This window comes from Talpa occidentalis, unplaced genomic scaffold (genome assembly GCF_014898055.3).
Source record: "Talpa occidentalis isolate TD23 unplaced genomic scaffold, MPIMG_talOcc4v2.1 talOcc4.7, whole genome shotgun sequence".
Taxonomy (NCBI): domain Eukaryota; kingdom Metazoa; phylum Chordata; class Mammalia; order Eulipotyphla; family Talpidae; genus Talpa; species Talpa occidentalis.
The window spans coordinates 33,203,846-33,216,612 of NW_023605083.1; the positions used below are offsets into that span (position 1 = coordinate 33,203,846).

The following is a 12,767-nucleotide window of genomic DNA, read 5'->3' on the forward strand; positions in this document are numbered from 1 at the left end:
AACTTCAAAAAAACACTTAATTCAAAGTGTTATTTACATGTATTGTAAATTTTAATGTAATGAACATTCCAATTTAGTAAAACATGGAAATACTGGGAAATTTACATTATCATATGGAGTTCCAAGACCTATTCTAACAATTAATGTGTCCTAACTTTTATACTACAGTGAAGTTTCTACGTTACAAAATGAAAGCTAATGTTGGAAACCCTTTGGACCGAGAATTGCTTATTACTAAGGAGAATTCCATTCCAGGAGTTAATATACTTTGCTTTATAAATTATAAAAAGGAGAAAATATCATTGGCAAGCTGGACACCATGTGCATAACAATCACTTCAAATCTTTTCATATTTTTTTTTCAAACACTGGTCTAAATCAATAATATAAAGGAGCATGCCTAAGGCCATTTTCTAAGATAAAATAAGTTTTTACTATGAGGATTTCAATTAATAAAGTTCACCGTAATTTTTAAAAATGCATTTGTTATAAAACTTCTAGAACTGATGCTAAGAACTTGAATATAAATACAGATGATAGATTTCAGCGACCTTGACCTTGGATGATACTCAAGTTCAAGTGCCATTTTCAATTTCCAGTGCTGATATCTTCAAGCTATTTATCTTTTGATCCCTAATATGTCCAAAAAAAAGGGTTGGGGGGGGGTGATGACCCTCATATTTTAGCTTTCTTATAACAGGGAAATTTTATTTGTAAAAAATGATTGAAAGATTTTGTTATTAATGTATAACAACAAAAACAATTCTGTTTTATAACAAAAGATTTACTGACTTTGATAGATCTTTCCACATAAAAATTACTCCCTATTCCAAAATTAAAGTGGAAAACAAATCAATAAATTACCTTTGTGTCCACAAATAGAGCTTGTAAAAAAAAAAAAGTGGCTACAATTTTATTTGATGCTAAAGAACACTTTACAAATTTCCCCCAAAGCAACAAATACTTCAAGATGATGCAAGAAAATGAATATAGCCTTTGTGTAAAAGAAAATAACAACGGGGCCTCCCCTGGTGGCGCAGTGGTAGAGCGCTGGGCTATGAAGCTGCCCGCAGCCTTTGCAGTGCCATTTTGGTCCCTGGCCACCTGCGAGGGTCCCACATGGCCCGCAGACCTCTCCTGCCGCGCCCACTGCTCCCCTCAGCAGTGTACTTCGGTCCTTCTGCCTTGTTCTGCTCCCCACTCTGGCTCTGGTGAATTCTCTCACCCTCCCGCGCATCTGACTGTACCCCGTGCTTGGATAAATAAATAAATAAATAAATAAATAAATAAATAAATAAATAAAATATTAAAAAAAAAACAAAAATTTAAGTGTTAAACTGGTCAATCTCAAAAAGTTAATCTCACACCTATCATGCTTTAATCTAAACTTATGAATCTAGTCACTGATTCTGTTTAGATTTTTAAAAAGAAAAGTTTGGAAACATGTAATTTGTTATTCAAAATTAGAATTTGTCACCTGTAAATAAATAAAAAGCAGTAGAATATAATTGGGGGAGGACAAAGGCAGGAGAATCTGAAAAATGGGATACACGAGTCCTAAAATGTACTCTGACACTAAGTTATGTGGTAAGGAGAAAATTCCTTCTTAAAGTTTCTATTCCCTAAATTAAATTAGTTAATTATCCTAGGATATCTCTAAAGACCATAGTGGGTTAAGTCTATGTAAAAAAACATAAAATGGCAATACTTTAAATTATTTTCCTTTTTCCCCCTGCATAAAAGATTTTCTACACGGCAGCAATAGACAATGAAAGATTAGTAACCAGTGAGTAAATTATGCTTTACTAAATTTTTCCACCAAAAAAATTTTGGCAACAGATTTTCTACCAAAAAAGAAATACATTTATAATGTCCAGATATTATTATCTTGGGTCCAGGAATCAGCATACAATGATACAACCATGAAATCCCTTATAAAGATAAATCACAAAGCTTGAAGTAGCTGCATTTTTATGAAATTTGTTTTGAATCTATATGCAGGAAATAAAAGAATAACAGCAAAAAAAAAAAATCAATGAAACTTAGAGATATTTTTGTTAAATAAGTGAAGAATCTCTACTAGTAGATCCTGAAGTGATTAGTGTCAAATCTTCTAACTGAATGACAGTGTCATATACCACCAGTCTACTATTTCTCATCAAAAGACTACTGGGAGATACCTAAGTGTGTATAGGTATTTTTAAAAATGAAATGTATATTATGTTCATAATTTTTTTTTTTTTTCTGGAGAGGATGTCCATAGCTTTGAAATACTTTTTAAATGACTAAGAACAAATGAGCTATTATATATTCTCACTTAATTCTGGTAATTTAAGTCTACTTACAAAAGCTTATTTAAGAAGTAACCACAGAATTCCTCTGCTTGGGTTCATGATAATAAAATCCTTATTCAATGAAGTTATCAGCCCAAAGATTCGGGAATATAATGTTTACACTCACACTTCAAATTTTTAGAAGAAGAAAATGTTAACAAGTATTTTCATTTATATTTCTGACTTTGTTTCTAACATTTTAATGGGCACACGGGGCTTTGCTTTTGGTAAACACATTCATAGTTTCCATCTTATACCTACACCACAGATGCCAAAGTCTTGTGAACATATAGCAGAAAAACTTCAGTACTTCACAAATATTAAAACAAGTTATGGACCTCCCTGGTGGCTCAGGCAATCGAGCACAGCACTGTGAAGCTGTCCACAGCCTCTGCAGTGCCAGTTTGATCCCCGCCAGCCATGGAGATGCCCACATGGCGAGGCAGACCCCTCCTGTCCTGCCCGCTGCTCCCCTCAGCAGTGTATTTCAGTCAGTCTGCCTGTTCTGTTCCCCACTCTGTCTCTGGTGAATTCTCTCACCCTCCCGCACATCTGGCCTGTGCCCCGGTTCTTATATAAATAAATCTTAAAAAAAAGTTAATATAACATGATAAGCTTATTTGTAGACCTAGGATCATATTTCAAGTGTCTTTACAGTCAGAAGCACAGGAGGGTGAGAGAATTCACCAGAGCCAGAGCAGGGAACAGAACAGGCAGACTGACGAAATACACTGCTGAGGGAAGAAGCAGTGGGTGCGGCAGGAGAGATCTGTCATGCCTCACCAGCGGCCGGGATCAAACTGGTGCTGCAGAGGCTGCGGGAAGCTTCGAAGCTCAGCGCTCAACTGCTGCACCACCAGGGGAAGCCCACTACTCCTTAATTTTCATCATTTTACTGACTCATTATTTGCAAACATAGGGATATTTTCCTAAAGATAACTTATTCTCACTCTTGGTATTAAGAAATTGTTGGGGTTTTCTCTATCAATTATGATCCCCAAAGTGGAAGGGATAAATCATATACATCCTTTCTCAGTAGTAACTTAACTCTAAAATGTCATACTAAAAGTCCTTAAAATATTAGTGTTGTCATGTTCTGTCCTTCTGCACCTGCAATTATGAATTGTGTGTTTCTGTGTGCATACGTGCACATGTGTTTGCAGAGGGAGTGCCCATCTAAATTATATGAAAACTCCACAAAACAAGGTATACTAAGTTTTCAAAGGGGGTTAGAAGTCTGAGAGTAACAGACCAATCTAAGGTCAATTTCTCTAAAAGAAATGAAAAGTTTCAATGTACACATGATGTTAAACTAAGGTTACTAAAACCCAAGAAGAAAAATAAAAGACAGGTGGATCTGAGGTAAAATAATACAAATGCAATTAAAAATGCTACTAAGAATTCAGGGTATTAACTCTGTAAGACTTAAGCAAAAGTGGCTCAGGAAAGAAAGCAAGGATAAAATTATAAACAACTCACTGATGCCACAGAATTGCAAAATAACATTAATGAGTTCTGCATATATATGCATGCATATACATACACACACACACACACACACACACACATCCAGTAAGATGAGCAGCATCTAAAATACTGTATACCATTTAGAGAACCTCAGAAACAGCAATGTAAGTGAAGAAATGGACCAAGTAACATGGGAAGGATTTAAAATGTTTAAAAGCTTAGCTAATCAATAATTGTAGGAAGACATAATAAGAGTTAAAATACTTTTAAAGGGAAAACTTTTTTAATAAAAAGTTAATATATTTATTGGGCATTTATCACTTATAGTTGATCCAATTACTCACCAAAGTACATTCCAGTCCATTTTCCTCTGGTATATATATTTTCACCATCTCTCTTTTATTTTCCTGTTAACTTCTGTGTTACTGACTTGATTTATACCCCAGTAAACCTCTGTACCTGAGTGTAACAGGATGGTCCCCAGGAAAAGGGGAGGTTTCAGGTTCCCTGCCTCACCCAAGGGAGGATGGAGCTGAGCAGGGAGGAAAAAAATGCTCCTTCAGGAGACTGAAGAAGAAAGGAAGAAGAATGGAGAGCCAGGAGGAGACCTGAAGGAGGCACATGGAGCACAGACATGTGAAGAAGTTGTACTTACTTTTTTGTCCTGGACTAGTTGAAACAGACGTGGTGAGAGACCCACGGGGAGGATAACAATGGCAGCTTTTATCTTGATTTTGATTTTATTCTTTTCCTCCCAGACTTGTCCTGGGTTTCTGACCCTATTTTATGGGTCCCTGCCAGAATGTGCCTTAGACTTGTGGCAGGCTTTCAGACCTCAGTGGCCCTGCTTTGGGCCAACCCCGTTGGTCTAGACATTTACCCATGAGGGGATGAGTAACTTTGGGTGCTTGATTTGGAAACTATATTCTTCCCCTTTTCTGTATTACACATTAATTGTATTAAAGTTTCTTTCCATTGAAGGTCTTAAAAACTAGAATATGTTTTGTCTTAATGCCCTGTAACATGAGTACTAAAGATTTCTCAAATAATAAACCAATCAACCCAGACACGTATCTAGACAGCAAGTTGAATCAATCACTACCATATCCATCACTGACAAAGAAGAATAAATGGAATAATTTACAGAGAAATATGTTTATATTATTCAATGAGGAACTGTTATGAACATGGGTTAAACAATAAAAGCAAAATATTTGGCAACACCCTTTAAACATTTTATTGACAAGATGAAAAATACTATAAAAGATACAATTACTTTAAAAGTATCATCTTCAGCACATATATAATTTTAAAAAGCTAAAATGCACTACTTGTATTTTTATTATCATATATAACAAACCTTAATGCTTAAGAGCTGCAGAGATTCCCTAAGCTAGATAAAGGAAAAATATTTTAAGTCTTTTCGCTTTTTGTTAAAAGTTTTAAATATCCAATGAAGTGAGCAAACACATAAGAATTATTAATTAAAACATGAGTAAGGATTAGGACTCATGTATATCAAGTTTCAGAATTAGGATTTTTAAATTGTACTAGCATATATAAGCCATGACAGTGCCTATAATATTCTACTGCTAATAATACAACTTACCAGAATGTTTCTATGCATAAAATAAAAGCACATCTAATACAGTGACTACATGCTTGTAAAACTTCTTGATAGTGGAATTGTTGAGTAGAGTCAAGAGACAAACCCTAGAATGTGTAATAATTAAATCGGTCTGAATTCCTGCAAAAGATAACAAGTTGAACACACATGTTTAATTCCCTTCCCCACCAAGAATTTACTGAAGTGACAAAAGAGAACATTGTAAAATAATATAAAAACTAAAATTAACTTAGGATACCTAACAAGCATCAGTCTTCCTAAGTGGGAAGCCACTTGAGGGTAGGGACCATGTCAAAATAGCATTTAGATACTCATAAATGTTTCTTAAATTAAAAAGAATTACTAATTATTAGGCAGTATTAAAATATAAGTACATAATACGTGATATTGGTATGAACAAGGTAAGGTGACAATCAATTCTATACAAGGGCACTGAGTGAAGAGGTGATGTCAGCAGCAGGAGGTCAGGAAAGGCTTCACCTAATTGGAGATATTTGATCTTGAAGAGCAAGAAGTGTGACCAGTAAGAGTACACCACCAGTACGAACAAAAATCTCAGATCTGAACAAGTGCTAATAAAACTTGCAGTCACACTGATTTCTATTTATATTCTGAGATATGCTATAAACTAGACACATGATAGAACAACATTGTTCTGGTTTTCAAAGAAAGTGCTTTCTACAAGACCACAGTAAAGTAAACCCGATATCAACTCCCAGTAAAAATCTACATTTATTAAGAGGCTTGTGAGCTCTGAAAAAAGTAATGCTAGTTAGTTTAGACAGATCAGGTGATATCTGATCAGGGATCTAAATGATTCGTGGAGGACTCATGGATATCTTAGGGAGGAACATGCAGACAGTGGGAGCAGCAAAAGCAAAGTCCCTGACACACAAGTGCTTAGAGTGTTAGGCGGAAGCAAGAAAGGACCAGAATGAACAAGGAGGGAAAGTGACAAGACATACCACATACCACATTCATGCATCAGCACATAGCATTCATGCGTCATGGCCATGAGAATGAAGGACATCAGATTTTGTTATGAAGCTACTGGAAGGCTTTGGTAAGAAAAGTGACATGGTCATTCTTGTGGCTTAAAATAATCCTTTAGAATGTTAAGAGACTAGAGGGAGCATATACAGAAATAGAGGGGTCGGGCACGGAGCCAGAACAGAGGCAGAAAAAATGGTCTGTCAGTTGCACTCTTCCCCAAAACCCTGGAAGACCAATGAATTCCCGGGGCCTCTCAGGATCAGCACCCAGACCCACTTTCCAATGACTTTGCTGACTTGGGTCCTACTTTACTAACAAGGCCTGGACAACCAATACTTACTAGAGTGTCCCCACCTATTCTTTCAAGGTGATCACAGGAGACAGGAAGTGGCATGTGAACACTTTCAGACCTGCTTACAGTTCATTTCCTTTCTGGATATGGTGGCTATAGAAATTCATTTTATGGAGGCTATAAGCCTTACAGTTATGGATATAATGGATTGGGTTATAACCACATCCATGTGTAGATGATCTTCTACCGAGCAGATTTGTTCAGCAAGCTGAAGAAAGCAGCAGAGGTGCATTTCAGTCCATTGAGAGTACTGTAGCTGCATTAGCCTCTGTCAGTATGATAATGGATACTACCTTTTCAGCTGTCTGTAACAGTTTCAGGGCTGTAGTAGATGTAGCAAATCACTTTTCATAATTAAAAATACACCACAAGGGCTTTTTCAGCTTCTGCATTAGCAAGGATTATAAGGTATATTTATAAATGGATACAGGGTATAAGTTTAAGAAGAGACTCTGAGAAGGAGGACCTACTAGAAGAAAGTGAAGGAATTGTGGCTTGCCTTGGTGCTGAGGATATAGTAGCTAAACTCAGCAAAATCTTGGCCTTTGCTGACATCTCTGGTGGTTCATCCCTCAGCTGGAAACTGCTGTCTAAGCACAATGATGACCTAATGGACAATACCAACTGGGCAAGTGGTGAGGAGGACCATGCAGTTGCTGGGACAGAATATGATTTTGCTGCCCTATCTGAAGGAGAAATGTCTTTCCATGCTGGTGATGCTGAGCTAAGAGCTCTCAAAGAATAGCAGCCCAAAGTTCGTGACTGGCTTCTGGCTAGTATTACTGGTCAAACAACATGATTTATACTGTAAAGTTTTCTAAGCAGCAACAATCTTTAACCAACGTAACAGGAATTAAAGGAATCACAGCTGCTGATTCTCTGGAAGAACAGGGAACTGCCTTTGAATCTATTTTTGCAGAAATGAATAAGGCCTCAGGATGTACCTAATTCCACTAGGAAACTGGAGATAAAATCTCCAATATCATTCATGTTCACCTACAATTGAAGTATATTGTGGAGTATACTTTTAAAAATTACTTCTTACAAAGACATTAATCAATAATCCAATGAAAACATTTGTTATTGGCTATTCCATATATGCTCCTGCTAGAGATTATTAAAGTTGTCTTACTAGTGTGCTGTGCAACCACTATGTTATTCAAGTGACATGGTTACATTTCCATGTTATTGGTCTGTGAGGATGGTCCTCTAACCTAGATTGTACAATTATGGAGACTGCTATCGCATTCATCTTAAAACCTTTTGTTTACGAAGTAAAAGTAGAGAGTAAAATATAAACTGTGGAACACACAGTTTGCTACAGTAGGGACCATTAATCATTTAATGTTCTAAGTTTCTTTGGCTGGAATCCTCAGAAACTGAGTTATAACATAAATAGGAGACAGACAAAATGACTAACTTTTTCACAACTTAAATTAAATAATAAAAATTTCCTGATCTATATTCTGTCCAAGCCGGGTTTGCTTCAGCCAATAATATAGTTTTACTCACCCACCAAAACCTAATGCCGTTAACTTTTTATTGTATTTTTAAAAAGTTATCTTGAATAGGTCACTAGAAGCATTGTGAAAGAAATCGTTCTAAGAGTGTGATTAGCCCTAATAGTTTTCTCTGCTAGTAAAACAGCTGAAATTTACCTTTCTTATAGATTGCTTCCATTTCTCCTGAGGATCATATAACTTTGTATACCTTTGCAGAATGACTAGTTTTAATCTTGAATGAATCAAAATATATGAAAAATTTACTTTCTTTTGCTCCAGCCAAGACGCAAATCTTTAGTTTGTACTTAATAATTCCAGCAGTAATGATTTTCAATTTTTTCATAGAGTCTCTGCTTCTACCTAATATTTTTTTGAAATTATACATCCAGGCTATTCTCCAAATATTGGAAATGTGCCACACTGGAGACACATTTTTTTTACATACAGTTTTTAGTACCAAGACTATTGAGACTGAAAATAAAATGCTCATTTCTTATTTAAATTAATACTATTTGTTTTTTTGTTTTTGTTTAATTATGACTTTAAATGCAGTTAAATTTCATTCACGTGAACGTTTATTTCCCATTCAATTGGAACATTTGTATATTTACTGTGCTTATACAATAAAACTAAGACTATAGGTGTACAAGAATATGTTTATAGATGTTGTTGAAAACTTGGAATAATTTGATAAAGATTTGATTATATTTTTTAATCTTTCTTCTTACAAACTTTATGTTCATCAAATAAGCAATTCCAGAACATTTAGACTAAAGTAAGACATACAGAAACTAAGTTTATTTACCAAAAGTTCCTTGGGGACCACTTTTTTGAAATGACAGTACAACAAGTAATATATCATTTAAAATACAAATCTTGACACTATGCAGAAATAAGGTAAAATTTATTTACATTCAGTCTAGTTTTCTAATACTCAGGTATTACTTAAAGTTTTCAAGTTGCAGAAATAAAGTTTCTTGTATATTACTTTCCATTATGTTCTACAATCAGACTATGCTTTGGTATGTCAGAGCCATTTGTGCGAATTTTGTTCTTGAAACAAATTTTTGATAAAAGGAATCATTGAAGTTGGTGTTGAGAGATACCTAAATTGAATGCCAGAAGTGAAATGGAAATGAAATGTGGTGTCAGCACTATTTAGTTAAAAAAAAGGTGAATGGTTAGGATAGAATTTTTAACTACTACTAAAGATGTATAGTGAGGCAATTTATGACAGAATGAATGACAAAATTAACTTCATTTCTCTTGGGTTTTTTTATTTTTTATTTTTTTGTTGTTGTTGTTAAATACAATAAACTGCAGTACAGATGATCTGACTGAAAATTTGTGTCTGAAAATTCAGTCTCTATTAAAACTCTAAAAAAGGAATTTAGAACTAGAATAAGCAGAGAAATTCTGTAACCTATTTATTATGACAGTTTGGGCATAATTTTTCTAAATGATAAATGTAATGTTCAAGTCTCCAATGTTGTTATTTTTAGAAACTTATTTAAGGAGTGCTACTTTACAGAAATTACTAACCGAAATCAAAACATTTTCAATTAAATGAAATAACGACAAGCTATAGTAAGAAAACAACTTTCATTTAAAAATTTTTCTGATTGTATCATCGATTTAGAAAGGAAGAGATAAGAGTACTCTAAATTTTCACGTTCTAACATTTTAAGCACTCGATTTAGTCTGTTGGTGTCATAATTATACATTAACTTTAATATATAGTTAGTTGTCTTTTACATCGTGCTTTTTAATTAAAAAATTGGATACTGTTTCATTTTTAATATTAATAGATTGTCAAGTTACCTTTCTAGACAAAAAATATACTGAAGTTGAAAAAATATAAAAATAGTTACCAGGATATAATAAGAATCAACACCAGAACAATATGGCTAAGAAAAGGTGTAATGTGGATGGATTCTAAACATTCTACAAGAAGAAAGAACTCAACAATGATCCCAAGGTTCTTGGCCTTGATATAAAGAAGAATATAGTAGCTATTAAGGAGATAGAAAGCTGCAGGAAAAACAAGGTTTCTGAAGTCTCTGCTTATTTATTTTTGTTTGCTGCTTTCACCAGGTTGGAGCAGGGTGGGGGGAGAAGGGGGAAGGAAAAGTGGAATAATCTGGAATTTATTCTGGGGCCTATTAATTTTAAGATGCTTATTCAATACTTAGTAAGTTAGACATTAAGTATTGGGAAGAAGTCTGAATTAGAGAAATTTTTACTTGCCAGTCTTAAAACAAGAATGCTGAAAAGAGGAAAAATCTAAAAAGTTTTGGGGCTCTCACCCTTTAGAAGTTGGGTACAGGAAGCATGATACAAAATGGATTGAGTAGAAAGATAACAATCTAGGTTGTCAAACATGGCTAGTAGGATAGCATGAGAACTTGGCAATGACCAGTGAAATAGTTGCTGGCAAAGGTCACTAGAGAGGGGGGCATTGATGAGGGAAGAAGAGGAAACAATTCCAGGTACCAAAAGGGGTTCTGATCACAAAAGAGAGGCTAGTCTCAGCAACACAAAGAGTTCATCCATTTTCACAAATAGGAGTAATAAGTTCAGACACAAGTGGATAGGAAAAAAAATAACTTCCTTTATTAGACAAATTCTTACAAGACAGGCCACATTTTATTTATACTTCTATCACATGGCTAGAACAAAACAATTAATTGGGTGAAAGGAGAGGTCAGCTTCAAAATTTGAAGAGACATTATCTAGATGTACTAAACTTATTTTCTATAATCCAAAGAACATAAAAGGACAAATGAGTAAAAGTTATATAAAGGGAGACTATGGTTCAATTTAGAGGCATTTTTAACTATTAGAGACAGCCAGGATGATTATTAAGATAATGAAACAGAAAATACTAGTAACAAAATGATGGCAAAGATAATTACAACAACTGTTGATGTTTACTGAGCATGTATTATGTGTAAGAACTTCTCTTAAGCACTTTACTCATTTAAAGGTTATACCAACAAAATGGCAGAGGCATTCATGTTATTATTCCTATTTAATACATGAGGAAATAGAGGAAAGGAGTTTAAAAAAATATGCTCCAGTTCCCACTAAAGTGGCAGAGGCAAAATTCAAACCCAAGTTTCGAAAAATTATGCATTTAAACATTCTCTACTGCATCCCAGATCTTAACAGAATCAGAACACCCACAGAAGTATCACAGATAAGAATGTTGGTTCAGGCTATATATAACTACTTGGAGGTACTTAAAACACACAGAATAAATAAAATATGTAAGTCTCCTAAGAAGTATGTATAAAATATGAATAAATATTGAGAATAAAGTTAAAGACTGGGAGGAAATAATTGGGAACCAGACCTGAAAAAGGACTAGCGTCCATTAGAAAACAGATAACCCATTTAAAAAAGATGAACAAAAGATCTGAAGACTCCAGTTACCAGAGAAGAGATGCAGATAGCAAAGAAGCAGATGAAAAGCCTTGCAGAGGAAAACAATGAGATGCCACCGCACATTTCTCAGAAAGGCCAAAATCCACAACACTGACAGCAACAAATGCTGATGAGGATGTGAAACAACAGGAACTCTCTCATCCACTGCTGGTGGAAATGTAAAATAGTACAGCATTTTGAAAGACAGATTGGCAGTTTCTTATTAAATTAAACTTGGTGTTTACCCAGAATTGAAAACTTACATCCATACAAAAACTCACATACAGATGATTCATGATTGCCATAACTTGCAAGCAACCAATATGTCCTTCAGTGGGTAAATGAATAAGCATACCACAGGACAGCCACAATAAGATCTTCACAGGCACGTTAGATCGTGAAATGAGCCATCCAGTTTCAAAAAGACAGAAGAAAAGAAGCCAATATGAAAAGACTACACTGTACTGTATGATTCCATCATAGACAAAACTGTAGAGACAGTAAAAAGATCAGTGGTTGCCAGGAGTCTGGGGAAGGGAGAGATAAACTGATGTGGTGATCCTGTGACAGAGCATACGTGCTGTTACACATGTATCCTCATGGGAAACACATCACAAAGAATGAACCCTAATGTAAAATATTGAATTTAAGTAACAAAAATAATGTACTAATATTGGTCTATCAATTAAAACAAATTTGCCACAGTAACCCAAGATGATAACATAGGAGAGCAGGAGAAGAGGTGGTTAAGTGGGTCTACAGCAACTCTGCCCTTTTTTTAAAAAAAAGCCTAAAATTGTTTAAAAAATTAAAGAGTATTAATTTAAAGTAAGTTTATCTTAAGTTCAACATTAATAAACTATGTGATACAGCAACCACAACTGCTACTTAAATCACAGACTATGCAGAGTTCAGAACTAGCAATAAAATCTGATTCCAAACGTAGGGTTTACTCATTTCTTTGGTAGGAGCACTTGCATATTTGTAAGTACTTATCCTAATGACTGAAAAGCACAGTGAACACAAAGGGGTTCTAGCTATTTTCTGAAAGTTTAGACCATGTAACCA

The 12,767-nt window shown here is 34.8% G+C and overlaps 1 protein-coding gene and 1 pseudogene across 1 annotated transcript in view; one reads left to right on the top strand and one right to left on the bottom strand.

The window, feature by feature from the left end:
- Nucleotides 1-12,767, bottom strand: part of CAAP1 (caspase activity and apoptosis inhibitor 1) — a 54,333-nt gene that overhangs the window by 6,525 nt on the left and 35,041 nt on the right. The window lies entirely within an intron of this gene.
- LOC119232912 (peroxisomal membrane protein PEX13-like) lies at nt 5,819-7,719 on the top strand (annotated as a pseudogene).